The sequence below is a fragment of the Hyperolius riggenbachi genome, chromosome 6, assembly GCF_040937935.1.
Source record: "Hyperolius riggenbachi isolate aHypRig1 chromosome 6, aHypRig1.pri, whole genome shotgun sequence".
Taxonomy (NCBI): domain Eukaryota; kingdom Metazoa; phylum Chordata; class Amphibia; order Anura; family Hyperoliidae; genus Hyperolius; species Hyperolius riggenbachi.
In genome coordinates, this window is record NC_090651.1 from 178,173,731 (window position 1) to 178,186,349 (window position 12,619).

The following is a 12,619-nucleotide window of genomic DNA, read 5'->3' on the forward strand; positions in this document are numbered from 1 at the left end:
CGCACTTCAGAAATAAAAAACAAAAGACCGAGAGCCCAAATGGTGCGGTATTTCAAAACAATTGAAGCTGAATTAGTTAAAAAAGTTTTATACTCACAAACACGGGTTGCCCCTAGGCAACCACTCCATATGCCGGTGGGGAGAATTAGTACCTGACCCCACTCAGGTATAAGATGTCGCTCTCTGTAGAAAGAAGATAGGAAGATTCCTTGCCACCATAGGTGGATTATGTGTTCAGGACAAGATGCAGAGGCGCCAAAAAGAGTAAAAACAATGCTAGGATTAAAAATTGGGGGGAGACATACTCACCACCCATTCAACGGACCAAGAACCAATATAAAACACAGCGTTCAGTCGAAAAATCAGCAATTTATTGGTGCTCCTAGATGCTACGCGTTTCGCGGGACTATCCCGCTTCCTCAGGCAATTAAACAGGAGCACAAGCTAAAAATACAAAACAGTAATATACATAAAAAACGGACCCCAAGTACTTGTGATGAATAAAACAGAAGTCAGCGCTTCACAGAAAAAAGTGCAAACAATGGTGCAGGCATATAACAGCACAGGCATATACTTTTTATAATATCCATAATTGGGGTCCGTTTTTTATGTATATTACTGTTTTGTATTTTTAGCTTGTGCTCCTGTTTAATTGCCTGAGGAAGCGGGATAGTCCCGCGAAACGCGTAGCATCTAGGAGCACCAATAAATTGCTGATTTTTCGACTGAACGCTGTGTTTTATATTGGTTCTTGGTCCGTTGAAAGGGTGGTGAGTATGTCTCCCCCCAATTTTTAATCCTAGCATTGACATTCAGGGCAAGACTTGCAATAATCCGTGACCTCTGCATATATACCAGGCGAGAAGAAGCGTTGCAGGATGCGCTGCTGTGTCTTTTCTGTGCCTTAGTGTCCCCCCCAAGGGGTTCCGGTGAGCTAAGTCTAGGACTACCTTTCTGTAAGATCGTGGCACTACCAGCTGCTCTACCACATCACCCTCCACTTTGTTGACTTGGTACAAGAGTTCTCCTTGCACTGAAAAATGTGGGTACCTCTCACTAGCTCCCTCTGACTGTGGCACTCCCTCCAGTACAGAGACATTTTCCCAGGCTCTCCCGAGGGTAGGATCCTGCACCTGAGCTGACCCAAATTCTTCCCGGTGAGAGGCCATATCGAGCAGGGGAGCTTAATCTTCTGCTTCTGAGACCCCTTCAGGCTCTCCTGCAAACACTGCTAGGGGAGAATCAGACAAGTCCTCAGTATCTATATCTACCCTGTGAGCCTCAACTAGTGCCCACTGCGAGTCAAGCCCTAAGCCAGAGTCTTTTGGGGAATTCTCTTCGGTCGGCAGAGTCTCTCTCTTCCACAGGCTCTCGAATAGGAGAAAGTCTCGACCGATAATGGTCTCATAAGCCAGGCCTGGTGACACTCCAACGACATGGGAAGCCGATCCATAGCTCGTATCCATGGTAACTACTGCTGTAGGGTAGGGTTTCACATCCCCATGCACACACTGGATACCTACTGGGGGTCCCCTTTTGCATCCGGGGCCTAGTACCGATTCACAGACCAAGGTGATTAGACTGCCTGAATCCAAGAGTGCATGTACAAGCCGCCCATCAATCTGGACTTCAACCAGGTGCAAGTCGGGTGAGGTGACAAAGGCTGGTCTGGCAAACAGTGACACTCTTTGTGTGGTGTCGCACTCCATTGGGACGGCTCTTCCTGGGCAATGAGCTGTGATATGGCCCCCTTCCCGGCAGTTCCAGCAGACAGGAGGGGTGGGCTCCTTTCTACGCCCAAAGCGTGGGGAAACAGGTTTTTCACTATGCTGGTTTTCCATGTGGGGTTCCGGTGCTAGACTTTTCTTTGTGGTTGCACCCAGCAACCGACTCCTTACTTCTCGAACACCAGTATTTCGGTCCCGAGCTGAGTAGTCCTCTGCACTCAGGTATTTTTCAACCAGCTCCATCTGATCTGCCGACCCTGGGTCTGCTCGACTCACCCACTTCCGCAACCCAGATGGAAGCGACCTTAAGAAGTGGTCCATGGTTACTCTTTCAACAATCTGGGCTGGCGTCAGACTCTCAGGCTGTAACCATTGCCTCACCAGACGGCAAAGGTCATGCATCTGGGAGCGTGGGGAAACGTCTGATACATATAGCCACTTTTGCACTCGCTGGGCCCGCAAGGCCGTTGTGACTCCCAAACGAGCAAGGATCTCTGTTTTTAGAGTGTCATAATTCTTGGCCGCCTCTGGACCCAGGTCCACGTAGGCCTTCTGGGCATCTCCTGACAGAAAAGGTGCTACTAGGCTGGACCACTGTTCCGGGGGCCATGCTATTGTGCTCTGTGTCGCTGCTGGGAATAGTAGTACACCGCTCAGCCTCCACTGTATTGCATTGTGTTTACTGCCACTCTGTGTCTCTGCTGGGAACAGTAGTACACCGCTCACCCACCACTGTATAGCATTGTGCTCTGTGTCGCTGCTGGGAATAGTAGTACACCGCTCACCCACCACTGTATAGCATTGTGCTCTGTGTCTCTGCTGGGAACAGTAGTACACCGCTCACCCTGTATAGCATTGTGCTCTGTGCCGCTGTTGGGAATAGTAGTACACCGCTCACCCACCACTGTATACCATTGTGCTCTGTATCGCTGCTGGGAACAGTAGTACACCACTGACCCACCACTGTATACCATTGTGCTCTGTGTCGCTGCTGGGAACAGTAGTACACCGCTCACCCACCACTGTATAGCATTGTGCTCTGTGTCGCTGCTGGGAACAGTAGTACACCGCTCACCCACCACTGTATAGCATTGTGCTCTGTATCGCTGCTGGGAACAGTAGTACACCACTCACCCACCACTGTATACCATTGTGCTCTGAGTCGCTGCTGGGAACAGTAGTACACCGCTCAGCCACCACTGTATAGCATTGTGTTTACTGCCACTCTGTGTCTCTGCTGGGAACAGTAGTACACCGCTCACCCACCACTGTATAGCATTGTGCTCTGTGTCGCTGCTGGGAACAGTAGTACACCGCTCAGCCACACTATATAGCATTGTGTTTACTGCCACTCTGTGTCTCTGCTGGGAACAGTAGTACACCGCTCACCCACCACTGTATAGCATTGTGCTCTGTGTCGCTGCTGAGAACAGTGGTAAACCGCTCACCCACCACTGTATAGCATTGTGTTTACTGCCACTCTCTGTCTCTGCTGGGAACAGTAGTACACCGCTCACCCACCACTGTATAGCATTGTGCTCTGTGTCGCTGCTGGGAACAGTAGTACACCGCTCAGCCACACTATATAGCATTGTGTTTACTGCCACTCTGTGTCTCTGCTGGGAACAGTAGTACACCGCTCACCCACCACTGTATACCATTGTGCTCTGTGTCGCTGCTGGGAACAGTAGTACACCACTCAGCCACCACTGTATAGCATTGTGTTTACTGCCACCCTGTGTCTCTGCTGGGAACAGTAGTACACCGCTCACCCACCACTGTATAGCATTGTGCTCTGTGTCGCTGCTGGGAACAGTAGTACACCGCTCAGCCACACTATATAGCATTGTGTTTACTGCCACTCTGTGTCGCTGCTGGGAACAGTAGTACACCGCTCACCCACCACTGTATAGCATTGTGTTTACTGCCACTCTGTGTCTCTGCTGAGAACAGTAGTACACCGCTCACCCACCACTCTATAGCATTGTGCTCTGTGTCGCTGCTGGGAACAGTAGTACACCGCTCAGCAACACTATATAGCATTGTGTTTACTGCCACTCTGTGTCTCTGCTGGGAACAGTAGTACACCGCTCACCCACCACTGTATAGCATTGTGCTCTGTATCGCTGCTGGGAACAGTAGTACACCGCTCACCCACCACTGTATAGCATTGTGCTCTGTATCGCTGCTGGGAACAGTAGTACACCACTCACCCACCACTGTATACCATTGTGCTCTGTGTCGCTGCTGGGAACAGTAGTACACCGCTCACCCACCACTGTATAGCATTGTGCTCTGTGTCGCTGCTGGGAACAGTAGTACACCGCTCAGCCTCCACTGTATAGCATTGTGTTTACTGCCACTCTGTGTCTCTGCTGGGAACAGTAGTACACCGCTCACCCACCACTGTATAGCATTGTGCTCTGTATCGCTGCTGGGAACAGTAGTACACAGCTCACCCACCCACCACTGTATAGCATTGTGCTCTGTGTTGCTGCTGGGAATAGTAGTACACCGCTCACCCACCACTGTATAGCATTGTGCTCTGTGTCGCTGCTGGGAATAGCAGTACACAGCTCACCCGCCACTGTATAGCATTTCTGTACTGCCACTGTACTGCTGCCAGTCAGCATGTACTTTAAGGATAAGTGAAATGAAGACGAAATCCTGTGAAAGAGGGAGGGGCAAGGGAAGAGGTGTTTCCCCTGACGGTTCACTTACAGGCCACAGTGGAGCACCGAAGAAAACCCACTCAATACCACCCATGTTGTCCAGGAAATCAACCCTCACAAATCCAAAAGAACAGGACCAGATAATTAATTGGATGACCTCTCAAGCGTCCAGCAGTGGGTTAAGCAGCACCAGCACATCACGCACGAGGTCCGAGTCCTCAGCCAGTTACAATGAGCCAGTGGGCACAACAAAGCTGACACAACCGGCAGCGACACCACGCACACAACTGCCAAATAACCAGTCCGAAGAATTTCCTCAGGACACAATGGGGTATTCGCAGGAGCTATTCCCAGCCCAACAAACTTCCACCTTTCAAAGGTCAATGGAACAGCCAGAAATGTTGTGCCCGGATTCACAACCATTTAGTGTGGGAAATGCACCGCGCACTGAAATGCAAGGCGAGTCCGAGGACTTTGAAACCCAAATCCCAGAGCAAGTTGGGCAGAAGGGGTTTCAATTGCATGAGGTCGGCCAAGAAGATCTGGAAGACGACGTTGGAGTGAGCTGCGCAGAGGTTGTTCTGGGGAGCTCTACTCCACGGCGGTGGCCTACAATCACATATGACGAGTTTGAGGAGATGGAAGAGGAGGAGGGTATGGACAATGTTGACAGAGACCCAGATTTTGTATGTGAAGGAGAACATCGCCGTCGTAGCAGCAGCACAGATAAGTCTGTTGAAGAACCCACTGCTGCACGAGTTCGCCTTGTGCCACAAGGTAGGCGGCGCGAAATTTCAGGCACCACAAGCGTGGAAGTTCAAGTGAGACGCAAAAGAGGCGCAAACAGAAATCGCCAGCAAGGCAGGTGCTCCAAAGTCTGGCCTTTCTTTGAAGACTGCAGTGAGGATGGTACCATGGTGATTTGCAAGGTGTGCAAGACCCGCCTGAGCAGGGGGAAAAATATTAACAACCTCTCCACGACCAGCATGACCCGCCACATGGTATCCAAACATCCCACTCTGTGGGCGCCAGGACAGGGTACCAGCAACACTGCCTCCCTTGGGGTCACCAGACTCACCACCAGACCCTCCTCAGCAGCAGCAGTAGCCCAGCCATTGCGTGGTTCACAACAACATTCACAAACATCAGACGACGCTGACACTGTCACTTTCCGGAATAGTGCTCTTGAGGTCTCCCAGTCTTCATCAAACACAACAACCAACAGCCCTTCAGTGTGCAGCCCTACGGTTCAGTTGTCTGTCTCGGAGATGTTTGAGCGCAAGAGGAAATTGCCAGCAAATGACCCCCGGGCCGTGGCACTAACAGCCAGCATAGCCAAGCTTCTGGCCTGCGAAATGCTGCCATATCGAGTGGTGGAGACAAACAGCTTCAAGGGCATGATGTCAGTGGCCATCCCACGTTACGTGGTTCCCAGCCGCTACCACTTTACGCGCTCTGCAGTGCCTGAGTTGCATGAGCACGTGGTCAGCAAAATAACCCGAAGCTTGAAGAATGCCGTTGCCTGCAAGGTTCACCTCACCACTGACACCTGGACGAGTGCGTTCGGCCAGGGTTGATACATCTCCCTTACCGCGCACTGGGTGAACCTTGTGGAGCCTAGCAGCGATTCCTCACCTGCTACGGCGCGGGTGTTGCCCACGCCGCAAACAGCTGCACCGCCGTCCCTCCCACTGGATAACAACAGCAGCACCTACCTCTCTGACTCCTTCTCCTCCAACGCATCTCAAAGCTGTACCTCATCCGGAAACGCTAACCCAGCAGCAGTAGGATCGTGGAAGCAGTGCAGCACAGCTGTTGGCATGCGTCAGCAAGCGTTGCTGAAGCTGATCTGCCTTGGGGATAAGCAGCACACAGGGGAGGAAATTTGGAGGGGAATAAAGGAACAGACGGATTTGTGGCTGGCACCGCTGGACCTGAAACCGGGCATGGTTGTGTGTGATGATGGGAGTAATCTCATTCGCGCTTTAAGGTTGGCTAAGCTGACACACATCCCTTGCCTGGCGCACGTGATGAACCTAGTAGTTCAGCGGTTCCTGAGGACATACCCAGGCGTGGCCGATCTTCTGTTGAAGGTGCGACGAGTGGCCAAACATTGCAGAAATTCCAGTACTGCTTCAGGGCACTCGCCAAGATGCAGGAGCGCTTCAATCTCCCCCACCATCGCTTGCTGTGTGATGTCCCTACGCGCTGGAATTCTACGCTGCACATGCTAGCCCGCTTTTGCGAGCAGAAGAGTGCAGTGGTCCAGTACATGACGGCGCAGTACCGAGGCGCATCCGGACAGCTGCCAAGCTTCTGTGGATCCGATTGGGCCAACATGTTGGACCTCTGCCAAGTCCTCCAAAATTTTGAGCAATCCACGTTGCTTGTGAGCAGTGACAACTCTTCAGTCAGCATTACCATACCACTGCTGTGTTTACTGAAGAAGTCAATGTTGAAAATCAAGGAAACAGCCGTCATGATGCAACTGGGGGAATCTGAAGGAGAAAACGATCAGCGTGATGATACCAACATCAGGCCATCTGCTTTAGGAAACGCTGGCCCCAGCAGCTATGATGAAGAAGAGGAGGAGGAACAGCTGGAGTTGGAGCAGGAATTTCATGCCGCCACTGACGAGGGCCAGAGCGGTGCACGTTGGACTTCCACAATTCAGCGCGAATGGTCAGCAGAAGCAGACCAGGAAGAAGGTGACGACTATGATGCATCACAACAACTATCACAATGCTCACAAGAGGATGATGAGGATTCTGGCAGGACTCTGGCACACATGGCTCAATTCATGCGAGACTGCATTGAACGCGACCCACGCATTGTGCGCATTCTGGACAACACCAATTACTGGGTTTATACCCTTCTGGATCCATGGTACAAACACAATGTTCCAAAACTGCTTAAAGAAAGAGTCAGACAGGTCAAAATGGAAGAATACCAGCAGGCCCTTGTGGAGACTTTAGAGAGGAGATTGACATCCTCCCCCTCCTCTAGCCAGTTGTACGCCGACAGACTGACTTCCGCAAACCCAGGACGACCAGGAGGGCAGCAAACAACACAAGCCGCAGCTAGTGCCCAAAAGGGAATGGTATCGGCAGTGTCCTTGGAGTGGGAAAATTTTCTGACACCCATGCAGCAGCCCACAGAACAGCAAGCGTGCAGATCCACCTCCAACACCGATCGCCTGGAGAAGATGGTCAAGGACTACATGTCAGATGGCGTAGCTGTGTTGAACAATCCATCTGCACCCTTCAACTATTGGGTATCGAAGCTAGACACCTGGCACGAACTGGCAATGTACGCAATAGAGGTGCTGGCTTGCCCGGCAGCCAGCGTTATGTCGGAACGCTGTTTCAGTGCTGCCGGAGGCATCGTCACAGATCGGCGTATCCGCCTCTCCACAGAAAATGCAGACCGTCTGACTCAAATTAAAATGAATCAATCCTGGATTGGAAACGACTACGCAACACTCCCGGACCCCAACCAAGTAACATGAACAATGAACATCTGTGATGGGTTAGCATTTCCGGTCCCTGTTTATTGAACCTCTCATCTGTATTACATTTATGACTGCATGGCAACAAAAAGCAAATTGCTATCCGCACGCTTCTTGTCCGCATGCAAGGCCTGGGTTGTTGTGTCTCAAAGCGTGGCCTTCTCCTCCTGCGCCTCCTCCTGTTCCATCACGTGTGCTGCTGCTGGGTTAGCGTTACCGGTCCCTTTTCCTGGAACCTCTCATCTGTATTACATTTATGACTGCATGCCGACAAAAAGCAAATTTCTATCCGCACGCTTCTTGTCCGCATGCAAGGCCTGGGTTGTTAGGTCTCAAAGCGGGGCCTTCTCCTCCTGCGCCTCCTCCTGTTCCATCACGTGTGCTGCTGCTGGGTTAGCGTTACCGGTCCCTTTTCCTGGAACCTCTCATCTGTGTTACATTTATGACTGCATGCCGACAAAAAGCAAATTGCTATCCGCACGCTTCTTGTCCTCATGCAAGGCCTGGGTTGTTGTGTCTCAAAGCGTGGCCTTCTCCTCCTGCGCCGCCCTCCTCCTGTTCCATCACGTGTGCTGCTGCTGGGTTAGCGTTACCGGTCCCTTTTCCTGGAACCTCTCATCTGTGTTACATTTATGACTGCATGCCGACAAAAAGCAAATTGCTATCCGCACGCTTCTTGTCCTCATGCAAGGCCTGGGTTGTTGTGTCCCAACGCGTGGCCTTCTCCTCCTGCGCCTCCTCTTGTTCCATCACGTGTGCTGCTGCTGGGTTAGCGTTACCGGTCCCTTTTCCTGGAACCTCTCATGTGTATTACATTTATGACTGCATGCCGACAAAAAGCAAATTGCTATCCGCACGCTTCTTGTCCGCATGCAAGGCCTGGGTTGTTGTGTCTCAAAGCGTGGCCTTCTCCTCCTGCGCCGCCCTCCTCCTGCTCCATCACGTGTGCTGCTGCTGGATTAGCGTTACCCAGAGCCGGATTAAGGCCAAATGGGGCCCCAAGCAAAGTAGCAGACCTGGGCCCCCTCCCTTAACCCCCCTGCCCCCACCCCCGCATAATATTATATACATACATACATATATATATATATATATTCATATATATATATATATATATATATATATATATATAAATTGTTCCCGCTAAACCCAAGCACCCCCTATGGCATGCATTGTTGTGAACCTTCCTTATGGAGGTTCAATGAGAATACAATTTTTTTTGCGCACAGTTGCCTTTAAAGTGGACTTCAACTCAGAACTTCCTCTCTGCTCTAAATGATAATCAACAGCATAATAACCTTTACAGAGAAACATTTCTTTATTACAGCTGATAAAAATCCTGCAATAAATCTGCATTGTGCCTACTTCCTGCTTTCATGCAAGCAGACATATTGCTCACATCCTGTGTATACCAATTAGTTTACCTCCCATGACAGTCAGCTGACACCAGCAGCAGCTCCAGATTTTTAGGGAGGCTCAAAAGGGGCTCAATGGCTGGCAGGCGTGGCTCACACCGAAAAATGGGCATGACCACGTAACAGAATGTGGGCGTGGTCATGGATGGGGCAAAATATACATGACCTTAGTGGTGTAAAAGGTCTGCCAGAGAAGTTTGAGCTCTGCCTCAGTGTTACCCCCCCCCCCCCCCCCCCCCAAATACATGTAATCTGACAGCATTTCATCAGAAATACACGTAATTTGGCAGAGGTTCCTCCAAAATACAGATAACATGGCAAACCACTTATACTGTACATACTGGAGGTAGCAAAGATTGGCACACACTGCAGCTAGTTTACTATCAGTAGAGGCACAGAGTCGCAGCTTATACTGTACATACTGGAGGTAGCAGAGATCAGCACACGCTGCAGCTAGGTTACTATCAGTACAGGCACAGAGTAACAGCTTATACTGTACATACTGGAGGTAGCAGAGATCAGCAAACACTGCAGCTAGTTTACTATCAGTACAGGCACAGAGTCCCTGCTTATACTGTACATACTGGAGGTAGCAGAGATCAGCAAACACTGCAGCTGGTTTACTATCAGTACAGGCACAGAGTCACAGCTTTTACTGTACATATTGGAGGCAGCAGATATCAGCACACACTGCAGCTGGTTTACTATCAGTACAGACATAGAGTCACAGTTTATACTGTACATATTGGAGGTAGCAGATATCAGCACACACTGCAGCTGGTTTACTATCAGTACAGGCACAGAATTACAGCTTATATTGCACATATTGGAGGTAGCAGATATCAGCACACCCTGCAGCTGGTTTACTATCAGTACAGGCACAGAATTACAGCTTATACTGCACATATTGGAGGTAGCAGATATCAGCACACACTGCAGCTGGTTTACTATCAGTACAGGCACAGAATTACAGCTTATACTGCACATATTGGAGGTAGCAGATATCAGCACACACTGCAGCAGGTTTACTATCAGTACAGGCATAGAGTCACAGCTTATACTGTACATGTTGGAGGTAGCAGATATCAGCACACACTGCACCTGGTTTACTATCAATACAGGCACAGAATTACAGCTTATACTGCACATATTGGAGGTAGCAGATATCAGCACACACTGCAGCTAGTTTACTATCAGTAAAGGCACAGAGTCACAGCTTATACTGTACATATTGGAGGTAGCAGATATCAGCACACACTGCACCTGGTTTACTATCAATACAGGCACAGAATTACAGCTTATACTGTACATAATGAGGGCAGCAGAGATCAGCACACACTGCAGCTAGTTTACTATCAGTACAGGCACAGAGTCACAGCTTATACTGTACATACCAGGGCTGCGAAGTCAGAGCAATTTTGGGTACCTGGAATCGGAGATTTCATAAACTGGGGAGTCGGGTTATTTTTATACCAAATCCACAGCCATGGTAAGTATTAGACCAAGGAGTCTGAGTCGGAGCCATTTTGGGTACCTGGAGTTGGAGATGGAGTCAGTCGGTAGTTTTATTAACTGGAGTCAGGTGATTTTGTACTGACTCCACATCCCTGTTACATACTTCTCCCCAAGCCACTGAAATGGCCCCCTCTATCTCCCCCATGCCAGTAAATGCCCCTCCTCCATACAGGTAACCCCCTTCTCCCCCATGCCACTAAAATGACACCCTCCTTCACCCCATGCCACTGTAGTGATTTTTTTTACCTCCCATGAAACTAATGCCCCTCTCCTCCCCCATGCCACTGATGTCCCCCACCTTCTTCGCCATGCCAGTAATGCCCCCCCCCCCCCCACCCCAAAGCCCCCTTGATTCGCCACAGGGGGCCCAGAGCTGAGAGTACAGTTTCTTTATTAAACCCCCATCTGAGGCTGTCTCCTGTGGTGTGGCTGATGTTCATATCTGCAGCCCCACACCTTCTCCCCCATGCTGCAGCTGCTAAACCACACACTTCAGATTGTGGCGAGCAGGAGATAGGAGACAGATAGACCAGCGCATAGCAGCTGAGCGGTGGACTTTAAATGCTGGACGTGACCGATGATGTCACTTCCTGTATTTGAAATCACCGCTCGGCTGCTATGCGCTGGTCTATCTGTCTCCTATCTCCTGCTCGCCGCAATCTGAAGTGTGTGGTTTAGCAGCTGCAGCATGGGGAGAAGGTGGGGGCTGCAGATATGAACATCAGCCACACCACAGGAGACAGCCTCAGATGGGGGTTTAATAAAGAAACTGTACTCTCAGCTCTGGGCCCCCTGTGGCGAATCAAGGAGGCTTTGGGGGGAAGCTTACAAGCCCAAGTGTAACGCTGACACAGGTGAGAGATCAAATTACTACATGTGAATAGTCACATATGAGGGACAGGCTAAACTCTCTAAATACATACAGGGTGCATTTCTCTCTGTTTTCCTTCTGTCCTGTGCAAGAGTTCAGGCCCACTTTAAGTTCCAGAAGTGTAATTGTAGAATGGAGGGCGGAGCACTACATTGTACTGTTGGATAGTTACAAGTAGCTGAGCTCAGTGACACAAACCCCAGATTCTACACAGCTAATAGAGGGGAAACTGAGCTGCCTGCCTGAAGAGAGACACAGACACAGCAGGAGATGAGGTGATTATTTGCCAGCTCTGCACAGGTTCATTACTTCATATCCAAAGCAGAGGAGCAGGGCACATCATGCCTGACACAGCCTGTCACTGAGCCTGCACTGCTCCTCTTCTGAACTGAAAGTAAATAGAATTTCTCTCCTACTGTGTCTCCCCCCAGCGAGATCAGGCAGGTTTTCCCCTTCCATAGGTCGTTTGGTGCCAGTGGTGGTTACCTGCTTCCTAGGGGGGAAGAACAGCTATGAGAATGACAGAAAACTCCTAGAGCCATGCTGCACTCACTCGGGGATTTGGGGGCGTGTCCAGCTCACTTGGCTGCCTCTGTCTTCTTCATTGGCAGAGAGAGGCTCCAAAATGAAAGAAAGTTGCTGATTGGTGGGCAGGAGGGGCAGAAGAAGCAGCCAGTCAATTTTTTTTTTTAGCTCAGCCGCCCGGGGACAAGCCTGTGAACGCAGGAGCACTACAACCATGGCAAGAAACTATTTTTTGTTTAGGCGGACGCCTGTCCCAAAAGGACAGGCAGTGCGGATAATTTAGTGTCAACATTTAGCAACCCTAATGGGGCCCTTTAGACTCTGAATGGGGCCCTAAGCTGATGCTTGAGGTCCTGGTTGAAAATCCGGCCCTGGCGTTACCGGTC

General features: G+C 50.3%; 1 protein-coding gene across 2 annotated transcripts in view; it reads right to left on the reverse strand.

The window, feature by feature from the left end:
• The window catches only part of SERHL2 (serine hydrolase like 2), a 1,569,464-nt gene that overhangs the window by 216,482 nt on the left and 1,340,363 nt on the right, over positions 1-12,619 (reverse strand). The window lies entirely within an intron of this gene.